The sequence below is a fragment of the Odocoileus virginianus genome, chromosome 10 (assembly GCF_023699985.2).
Source record: "Odocoileus virginianus isolate 20LAN1187 ecotype Illinois chromosome 10, Ovbor_1.2, whole genome shotgun sequence".
NCBI classification, from domain to species: Eukaryota; Metazoa; Chordata; class Mammalia; order Artiodactyla; family Cervidae; genus Odocoileus; species Odocoileus virginianus.
In genome coordinates this window covers 14,540,700-14,552,139 of record NC_069683.1, presented here as the reverse complement: position 1 = coordinate 14,552,139, position 11,440 = coordinate 14,540,700, and positions in this window count along the sequence as shown.

The window sequence follows — 11,440 nt, the reverse complement described above, 5'->3', positions numbered from 1 at the left end:
GTGACTCTACTTGTAGGTGTCTCCCCACTTGTAAGATTTGTGAAGCTTTTGTGAGTCAATGCATGCAAACTATTTGGATCTGCGCCTGGCACTCATAATATTCAAGAATTTTATTTTTATTTGTACTGTAAAAAGCAAGGTATGTGAGTTGCACATATCTTAAATGTATAGCGAGAAGAGTTTTGACAAATTAGATACACCATCTCCACCCACATAGTGTTACTGTCCCACTGTTTGAGACCCCATGGACTATAGTCCGCCAGGCTCCTCTGTCTATGGAGGATGGACAAGAATACTGGAGTGGGTAGACATTCCCTTCTCCAGGGGATCTTCCCAAACCATCCATGTAACCACATCCAAGTCAAGGTATGGAGCATTCTCACCATCCAGACAGATTGTGTGCCCTTTACCAATTAATTCCTGATGATCTCCATTCCCCAAGAGACTGCTAGATCTATAGTAATAGAGACTAGTAACAACAACTATCACGTGAAAGGGTTTCTGAATGCATATGAATGGACTCATAAAGTATGTACTCTTCTGGGTCTGGTTTCTTTCGCTCAGCCTAATGTTTTTAAGGTTTATCCATTTTTGTTGTGTGTTCCAGTATTTTTTTTCTTTGTTATTGTTAAGAAGCAGTCCATCATATAAATATGCCACATTTTGTTTATCCATTTTTCTGTTGATTAATAGTTCGGTTGTTCACGCTTGAGGGTAACGGGAATAAAACTGCACTGAACATTCCTATATCCTACTCTTTGTGGGCATGTTTTCATTTTTCTTGGGTACCTAGAAAAACAGCTGCTGGGTCATAAGATAAGTGGATGTTTAGATTTAAAAGAAATGATTTCAATCATTTGATGTTTCTTTTTTTTTTTTTGACATTTTTTGAGAGCTCTTTTTTAGCCCAGCGTATCATCTGTAAGTTTCCACATGCACTTGGGAAAAAATGTATATTCTGCAGTTTTTGAGTATAATTTCTACAAATGTCAACTGGCTTACATCTTCTTAATCTTCCTGATACTTTGCTTCTCAATTACTCAGAGAAGACTGTTAAATTCCCAATGATCATTATAATTTTTTTCTACTTCTTCCTCTAGTTCTGTCAATTTCAGCTTCACATATTTTGTAGCCCTGTTACTAGGTACATAGACATTTCAAGTCATTGGCTTTTTTGATAATTGGCCACTTTACCCTTAAGAAGTGCTCTGATAATATTTCTCATCTTATATTCTGCTTCAGATCTTAATATGGCAACATCATCTTTCTTATGCTTTGTGTTTGGATGGGTTATCATTCCTCAGCCTTTTATTGAAAAAAGTGTATTTGTATGTAAAATTGGTTTCTTGTGAATGGCATAGAGTGGGTTTTGCTTTTTTAATATATTTTAATACATTTTAAAGGTTCTGTGGTTTGGACTCAGTGCTTTCATTGCTGATCCCTGGTCAGGAACTAAAATCCTGTAAGCCACAAGCATGGTGCAGCCAAAAATAAAATAAACAAACATAATGCTAAAAATACATTTTGAAAAACCTCTGCCTTTGATTGGGTTGTTGAGCCCATTTATTCAATGTAATTGTAAAGCCTGATACATTGAGTTTGAGTCTACCATTCTGTTGTTTCTCCTCTGTTTGTAATCATCTGTTCTTTGTCCCTTAGTTTTGCCTTTCCTGTCTTCTTTTAAATTACTCAAGTATCACTAAATTTTTAGTATTCTATTTTATCTCTTATATTGACCTTAAGGTATATATTTTTGTTCTATTTATTTATTTTTAGGGGCATCTCCAGGGGTTATATATGCATCCTTAGTTATCACATGGAGAAAGAAATGGCAACCCACTCCAGTATTCTTGCCTGGAGAATCCTGGGGACGGAGGAGCCTGCTGGGCTGCCGTCTATGGGGTCGCACAGTCGGACATGACTGAAGCGACTTAGCAGCAGCAGCAGTTATCACATTCTACTTTGAAGTAATTTTATTCCCTTTCTTGTATCATGGAAGATTTTGAAACATTATGCTTCCATCTTAATCTCTTTCAACCTATTGTGCTCTGGCCAAATGCAGTTCCATATGTGATGTAAAACCCTACATAGCTATTATTTTTGCTCCTCAGAGTCGATTTTTAACAGCTTAATAGAGGTTTGCTTTATATATTAACAGCATAAAATCCAGCTATTCTAAGTATACAACTGAATGGTTTTTTTAAATTAGATCTACAGAGTTGTGCAACCATTACCACAATGCAATTTCAGAAAATTTCCATCACCCCCAAAAGATCTGTTGAACCCATTTTAGTGACTCACCATTGCCCTTCCCTCTCAGCCTTAGGCAACCACCAATATACTTGACGTGTTATAGTTTTGCCCTTTCTGGACGTTTTATGTAAATGGAATCATAGAATATGTGATCTTTCCAGCTGATTTCTTTTATGCAAAATAATATTTTTGAGGTTCATCCATATTGTAGCTTTTATCATTATTAGCTTGTTCCTCTTTATCACTAAATAATACTCCAATGTGTGACTATATCACATTTTTTGTTTATGCCATTATCAGTTGATGGGTATTTTAGATTTTTTCCACTTTGGGGACATAATGAATACTTCTGCTATGAACATTTCTGTAAAAGCTTCTGCATGGGTAATTGCTTTCATTTCTCCTGGATAATATCTCAGGAGTGATCCTGCTGGGTTATATAGTAAGTTTATGTTTAACTTTTAAAGGCTGCCAAACTGTTATTACAAAGTGGCTGGAATGTTGTATATTTAGCCTGCAATGTGCTATCAATTGCTTTTTAAAGAAGCAAAGAGAAAAATATTCCTTTCTGTTTATTCACTTGTTTAGCTTTTATGGTGCTCCTTATTTCTTACTATAGGTTTGAGTTTCTATTTACTATCATTTCTCTTCATCTTCTTTAAGCATTTCTTATTGTGTGGGTTTTATGGCAATGAGTTCTCTTAGTTTCTTTTTATCTGAAAATATCTTTATCTTACTTTTATCTTTGAAGGATAATTTCATTGATCACTTTTACCAGCACTTCAAAGATGCATTCCATTGTTTGCTAACTTGCACTATTTCCAGCAAAAAGTCAGCCATCAATCTTATTATCGTGTCTCTCCAAGTAATCCATCTTTTTTGTTTTTTTGGATGCTCTTGAGGTATTTCTCTTTATCACTGGTTTCTATCAACATTACAATGTGTCTAGCTGTGGTTTTCTTTGTGCTTTTGCAGCATTCATCTTTCCATCTGGGATTTCAATTATATGCCTGCAAACTCGTTGATATTATACTGTAGGTTACTGATACTACATTCATTGTTTTTCAATATTTTTTCCCTCTATGCTTCAGTTTGAATTTATTTTGACCACTTTTCAAGTTTGCTGCTTCTTTCTTTTGCTGTGTCAAATCCACTGTCTCTGCAATATTTTGCAGTTCTGATATTTTAACTTATATTTCCAGAATGGCCATTTGGTTATTTTTTAGAATTTCCACTGATATCCTGAGAAATCCCATCTCATCACCCATTCTATTTCTTTCCTTATAAATTTCTTCATATGTTTACATATGCTTTTAAGGTCTTCTTTTGTTAATTCTAATAACATGTCTGGTTCTATTCCTTCAGATTTCCCTTAATTATGGGTCACATTTTCCTATTTATTCTCTTGTCAGTGTTTAATTTTATTATATTCTTGAAAGTGTGTATAAAAGAACAATCGAGATTGCAGTTTGATTTTATGTTTTGTTTTATTTATTTCCTAGAAGGTCTAAACCCTTTTTTTCTGTCTAATGGCTGGACTGAGAGGCTACTCATTCAGATTTTTCTTAGAGTATAATTGAGCTGGGACTGAGAAATAGCTTCAATTATTCTGTTACCTGTAATTAGCCCAACCACCAACATCCTCTGCCTCTTTATCTTGTCAGGATTTGAGCTAGGAGGGGGTTGGCTGCAGTTTCAGATATTTTTGGTTTACCTGCATCCCAGCCACTGTGAGAATGCACAAAACTATGTGATTTTTCTTTCCTTATGTACCTTTCCTCGACCACTGCTTTTCAGAAAAGTTTAGGTAGGACAGGTGGGGAGGATGAATAGCTGGACCAGATGATCTTTTCTTTAATTGAGAAGGTGCCTCGTCTACCTTGATGGGATGAGTGATGTCTTCTTTCACTCAGGATACATCCAGACCCAAACCTGACCTGCCGCCCCATACTCTGGTCCAAGTCTAGGATGGGTTTTCTTTGTCCCTGTAGAGTTTCTCCATCTATGGCTGATGTTCCTCTCTCCACCTATTCACAGACCAGAACCTCGGCCAGGTATGGAAGCTGTCACCACTCCTGCTCTTCCATGAAGAGATGGTTTCTTTCTGGAATTCAGTTCTTTGGTTCTATTATTCTTCCCTAGAACCACAGAAAGCTTTAGTTCCCCCCCCCCCCCGGGTTTTTCTTGTTGCTACTAGAGGAACAAAGGTCTTTAGATCTTTCTATATCCTTATTGGAAATACGAATCTCTGTGTTATTATTACTAGTGGACACAATCATAAATAAAATAAGCACACACGAAAGTATATAATTGCAATGAAGATTAGTGCTATGATGCGGAAGTACGTGGTTCTGTGAGAGTATTTTCTAGCAAGATGTCCATTTACAGATGAGGTGAAGAGACACTGAGTGCTTTGTGCAAGGTCTCATCTCTGGCAGAGAATAGGGTCAGGATTTAAAGTCAAGTCATCCAATTCCAGATCCACATTTTTACCCATTCTGTGGTAAAATAAGGATTTACATTTAATTTACCTTGAAGTAAATTAGTAAACACTCAATGACTGGCAGAATGTAAAATGCCTGACTATAACTGGATCAGGGGCTGGAGACACAGCACAGAGAGTCCTCTCCACAAACATTTATTGAATGAGTAAATAAATCTCCACTATAGCACACATACGCATGTACACACACACACACACACACACACACACACCCTCTCTTGACCTAGAAGAGCCTCATGCCTCAAAGGATCTGAGAATGTTCTTTCATAAACACTAAGTCTATTTTCATGTCTCTTTTGAGCTGCCTCCTCCTTCTCTTCTGACAGCCAGAGACTCTGGGGAATTAAGCAAAGGGACAGAGAGGACAAATCTCAGTTTCTGAATGGTCTCATATTCTCAGCTATTGTCCCTGGAGCTGACTAGGTTCCTGGCTCCAAAGTGACCCAGTGGCATCTTCACTAGGGACTGGAGACTGCAGGGCTCGGTACCTTACCCGAGGTCCATCCAGCCTGGAGTTGTTACTAAACCCCAGGGAGCAATGGCCCCAGCCAAGTCATCCCTGGGTGGGAACAAGTGTGTGAGCAGCCACCACTGCTAGAACCCTGCTCAACTTCTAGATCGAGTACAACTTTTAGAGCATAATTGCGAAGGTTGCTGCATAGGGACTCCCAGTTCAACTCCCAGCTTTACTTACTCCCAAGTGTGCAAACTTGAGCAACGTAATTAACTTCCTGAGTCTTACTTTCCCATTAAACTATGGGGGTTAAAATAGTGATTGATTAAATGTAGGTCAATCACTACATAGAGTGAATGATCAACTGGGCCAATGCATGGTCAGGTTTGCTTGGTTCATGATAAACATTCGATAAATATTAACCATTCTTGGTTACATCAAGTTGGAGAAGGCAATGGCACCCCACTCCAGCACTCTTGCCTGGAAAATCCCATGGACGGAGGAGCCTGGTGGGCTGCAGTCCATGGGGTTGTGAAGAGTCTGACGTGACTGAGCGGCTTCACTTTCACTTTTCACTTTCATGCATGGAGAAGGAAATGGCAACCCACTCCAGTGTTCTTGCCTGAAGAATCCCAGGGACGGAGGAGCCTGGCGGGCTGCCGTCTATGGGGTCGCACAGAGTCGGACACGACTGAAGCGACTTAGCAGCAGCAGCAGCAGCATTATATCAGCTATTTGGATTGCATACTAGCGAAAAGCAGGGCCGGGATTTGAATCAAGGTCAACGTCTGTGTGTTTTGCCTGCTGTGCTAGTTTTCACCCGGAGAGCTGGTTAACGGGCAGATTCCAGACTCTATCCTCAATATGCTGATTCAGAAGATCTGAAGGTAGAGCCCAGGAACGCGCATGGTGACAAGCACCCGAGGTGATCTGTATACAGATCTGGGGTCCTACCTCAAAGATCACTCTTGGGCTACTTCACCTCCCTGCTTGGAGCCAGGCACTGTGCAGAGATACGGGTCTGCAGGGGAACCCTTATGACGTCTGCTCACCAGCACATCTTCTCTCCAGACTCTGCAGACAAAGAATACCTTAGCCTGCATCACGGGTGCGTTTAGCTGGTTCTGGGAGCCCTGGGGAGTCAAATCCACAGCTGTCAGTATGAGACTTAACACAGCAGGACTGGGACCCTCAAGTCCAGCCCCTCCCTCTTTCTATTCTCAGGAAGTGGCAGGTGGGGGCTGCTCTCACCCTCAAATGGAAGGCTCTTAAGTTGGCTCACAGAATTGCCAAATTAAGCTGTTATCCTACTAAGCTCTGAACCTATGTGAGGTGGCGGCTCTGCTGGTCAAACAGGTTTCATTCTATGGGCTGACCCAGGTTGGCAGTGGCTGCTTGGAGTGCTGTGTCCACAAGGATGCTGTGGCTGAGCCTGGGTAGCAGCTCTTGTTCCGTCACTCAGATGTGTCTGACTCTTTGTGACTCCATGGACTGCAGGCTTCCCTGTCCTTCACCATCTTCTAGAGTTTGCTCAAACTCACATCCATTCCATCCAACCATTTCATCCTCCATCACCTCCTTCTCCTCCTGCCCTCAATTTTCCCAGCATCAGGGTTTTCCCAATGAGTCAGCTCTTCACATCAGGTGGCCAAAATACTGGAGCTTCAGCATCAGTCCTTCCAATGAATATTCAGGGTTGGTTCTCAACCAGGGGCAGTTTTGTCCCTTAAGGGATATCTGATCTTTCCCAGAGACATGTTAAGTTGTCACATCTGGGGTGCATGGGATAATGACAGCTAGTGGGTAGAACCCAGGTTGCTGCTGAATTCCTACAATGCATTGAACAGCCCCCACAACCAAGAATTATTGAGCCCAAATGGCAGTAACACCGAGGGGAGAAATTTTTCTCTAGGCTCAGTGGGAAAGGGTGTCGTGAGTGATTAACCATGTCTGGCGTAGTGGTGAGAGGAGGGTAGTGAGAGCACATGGGGTCTCCACTTGTAGATTCTAATCTTTGAGCTTTGATTTCAATCTGGACTTTAAGATTCGCATTAAATGAGAGAGGAGACATTGTAACTCCTGTTGGCCAAAGGGGAAACAGAAACTCGGGAAAGTAACATGAAGTCCTGGGCCTGATGATCTTGCAGTGCCTTGAGATTTGGGGACTCATGGATGGGGCTCAAGGAGCCCTGTCCCAATTGACATTGGAGCTCCCTCTCTGGCCTGATTCATTCTAAAAAGCCACTTTTCTTTCCCTTGGGGACCCAACCCAGGCCAGGCCTGGGGACATAGTAAAAGAGGAAATGCTCATATCCTCTTGGGCTCCTGGGCGGGGTAGGGGGAGACCAGGAGCCAGCCGGGGGTGTCCTGGGAGAGGAAAGAGCCATCACAGAAGCCGCTGAAGAAGCAGGAGGACACTCCCAGATCCTCTCCCCAGCTCCCTGCTGCAGGGCAACCGCCCCTCCCCACCGGACAGAGGACTCCAAGTTTATTCTCTGATGATTACGAACCAGGCGTCTGTCCCGGAGTGCTCCAGGCGCAAGGGAGTGGGGGGTAACTTGTAAAAAACAGTGGAGGGACTTCCCTGTGGGTCAGTGGTTAAGACTCCGCACTTCCACTGCAGGAGGCACGGGTTCAATTCCTGGTCAGGGAAGTTTTGCATGCTATGTGGTGCGGCCAAAACAACAATAACAAAAAACAAACAAAAAAAACCCAGGAGGGTTAAGTGAATGTATAATAAAGAACACTGGCAGCCAGACCTCTAATATCTAGATGAGAGAATGGAAGGGTCTTCTTTGGGGAACTAACAGATCAGGAGGAAAGATCTAAGGGCCCCAGCATTCCCCACAGATGCTCAACACGCCCACTCTCTATGGCGTTTGGCTCTTTATCAAGAGCAGACAATGAAGGCTCACTGGGCATGGCTGAAAGCCGCTAATGTGAACTGGAAGACCTAAACAGACACACAGGCTAAAGGAACCAGTACAGGAAAGATAGTAGGCATGGAGAAAATCATAAACAATATAATCATAATAAAATTTTAAAATCTCTAGATCAAAAGATAGACAATAATGCATCCACGAAAAAAGAACATGATGCCATAAAAATGAACCACAGGGAAAAAGAAGAGCTCTTGGGAAAAAATATGACAGCAGAAACGTAAAGCTCAGTTAAAGCTTTGGGAGACAAAGTGGAGGAAATTTCTCAAGAACATGTAGCAAAATCAGTCATTGAAGACAGGAGATACATGATGAGACAATAAGAGGACTGCTACAAAAATTGTAATATTCAAATCATAGAAGTTCTAGAGAGAGAAGGAAAATGATGGGAAAATCAGTAAAATCCTTTCTGGAACATTTCCCCCAAGTGGAGGGTGTGAACCCCAAGATTAGAAAGACCCCATAAGTGCTGAGCACAGTGCATAAGCCAGACTTCCCTCAAGGAAGGTCAAGAGGAAATCTCAGGGAAGAGTTGACTGACTTCCAGAGAGGTGAAAATGGAGTCAGAATAACTTAAAGCTTCCTGTGAGAAACTCTGGAAGGGAGGTGATAAAGAAATGGAGCCTTTACATTCTGAAAGAAAAGTATCTGCAACCTAAAATTCTAGGTCACACCAAAAATGTAAAGACATCCTTAGACAAACAAGGAGAAAGGTGTCTCCCACCAACTCTCCCTCAGGAAGCTGAGAGAGGAAGCTCTCCACTGACAGCGGGAGTGAGGCAAGAAACAGGAAGACACGGAATCCAGGAAGCAGGAAATCCAGCTCCGCAGAGGCAAGAGGAATCCTCAAGCTGATGGGGGGCTGGGCCTGGAGATGGCGGTGTGGCGTGGCGGGTGGGGGAGGGGAGATCCCAGCATGCTAGCAGCAGAGGGCAACACATCCAGTTTGGAAACGCCAGAAAGTTCCAGGAGAGGCTTCTCTCATGATGATGAAATGGATAACAAGTTAGATGTGAATCAAGGTACTAAGAAAGCTTCAGACAACTGGCAAAGAAGTTGAAGAAAATTAGTGACAGGGTGCAGAAAACTAAGCAAAGGAAGAAATCCTAATAGTTGTAGCATTGAATGCCAATGTCATCAAAACTATGGTTCAGCTGTTCAGGAGGGTAGGAGGCATGAAAGAGTAGGGTAAGGCAGTGGAGGGCAGAGGTTGGATGAGTATTGCGTGTCCCGGGGCAGGGAAGCAGTGGAGAGTGTCTGAAAAATACGCATAGCGATACAAATTTGTCATGGGGCCATCGGGAGCTAAACACAGAAGGCTCAGCTGGAGGAAGTGAAGTGGCCGCTTCTAGAGAAGAAGGAGGGGAGGGGAGAAGGGCTGGAAACGACCACCGTGTCGTAAGCAACTTCCTAAACAAGCTTCATTCTCTGAGCTAGGAGCCTGGTAACTGACAAAAAATGGAAATTAAAAACAATGCCATTGGCGTGCATGCAAAATGGTGAAATCTGAGTAAAGCTGGTATCCGAGCTACTAATGTTGTGCCAACATCCGTTCCCTGACTTTGACGATGTACTTTGGTGGCCTGCATGTGTGTGCTAAGTCGCTTCAGTCGTGTCCAACTCTCTGTGACCCCACGGACTGTAGCCCACCAGGCTCCTCTGTCCATGGGATTCTCCAGGCAAGAATACTGGAGTGGGTTGCCATGCCCTCCTCCAGGGGATCTTCCTGACCCAGAGATCGAACCTGCATCTCTTGAGTCTCCTGCATTGGCAGGCGGGTTCTTTACCACTAGCACCACTAGTTACTTTAGATGTTATCATGAGGGGAAACCAGGTGAAGGGTATGTGGGAATGCTAAGATATCTTTGCAACAACTTCTGTGTGTCAAATGATTTCAAATTAAATAGTTACATAAACAACAACCAACCTCAGTTTCGGTAGGAGACTATGCTGTCTCCAAAGCCAATCTTTGCAGAGGAAGGAAAATGAGGATTCATTACGCGGCCAGGCAGCGTCTGCAAAGAGCGGCGGTCCGTTCAGTTGGCTCTCTCCCCAGGCTGTAGCTCTGTGGCTGCAGGCAGTGAGAGAGCTGGGGTACTCCAGGGTCAAGGAGCGGAGTGGTGTCTGCCTGCCAAATTCTCTCGTCCAGTCCTCGTGGGACAGATGAACAAATAGGGTAAGGGAGGCAGGAAGAATTGAAATTGTAGTTAGACAGATCTGAGTTTACACATGAGGACAGCTGGATCCCATGTATCTATCTATAGCCTAAAATCCTTGGGCAAGAGCCTTGTACTTCCTGATCATGGTTTTCTTCACCTGACTATGAAAGTCCAGTGTGAAGGCTGGAAACCAATGTCCGCCAGTCCCCAGGCACAGGGCTCTGGCACTTTGCCTTTTTACATTTGATGAACTGTGGCCCAGAGATGTTAAGCTGTTTGCCCAAGATCACACAGCAGAGAAGGAGCCCAGCCAGGATAGGCACCCTGTTGGTGTGGGTTAAAGTATGCCTCCACCAGAAAGCAAACCCTTTGCAGTCTTTGCCACGGTACTATGGCATGCGATCAGGTGTCCCCAGATCCTCATAGAGCACCTCCTACATGCCAGGCAGCATTCTAAGAGCTGAAGGTGCTGCTGTGAATGAAATCAGTCCATGCCCTCAGGAAGACGGGAGGTGTCAGACACGAGAAAAGCCAGCTAGCTGACAGGTATGCAGAGCCCTTCGTGAGCCTGTGTTGCCAGAGGGAGGTGCCATCACTCTCCAGTCAGGATCCCGAGCAAATTTCTCTACAGGGGAGAGGATCCTGGGGTTGGGGGACAGCGGGGTTTGGATTCCAGCATCCTGCCCCCCAGAAGGACTGAGCAGCAAGGCCACAGCCTTGGGGATTAGCTCAAGGGTGAGTAAGCTGGAGGCTTTTGCTATAGCTTAGATGTTCGTGTCCCCCTAAAGTTTGCAACACTGAAAACCTAAGAAGATGGTATTAGGAGGTGGGGACTGTGGGAGATCCTTAGGTCATGAGGTTGGTGCCCCTGTGAGTGGAATTAGTGCCCTCGTTAAACGGGCCCCAGAGGGATCCCCTGCCCTTCCCCCACGTGAGGATACAGCAAGAAGTCAGTGGTCTGCAATCCAGAAGGGCATTCTCACCAGAGTCTGACCATACCCACACGCCTGTCTTGGACTCCAGCCTCCAGAACTGTGAGGAATGAATTTCCATCGTTTACAAGCCCCTCAGTCTGTGATAGTTTGTTCCAGCAGCCTGAATGGACTAAGACAGATACAGTGGCCATGAGACT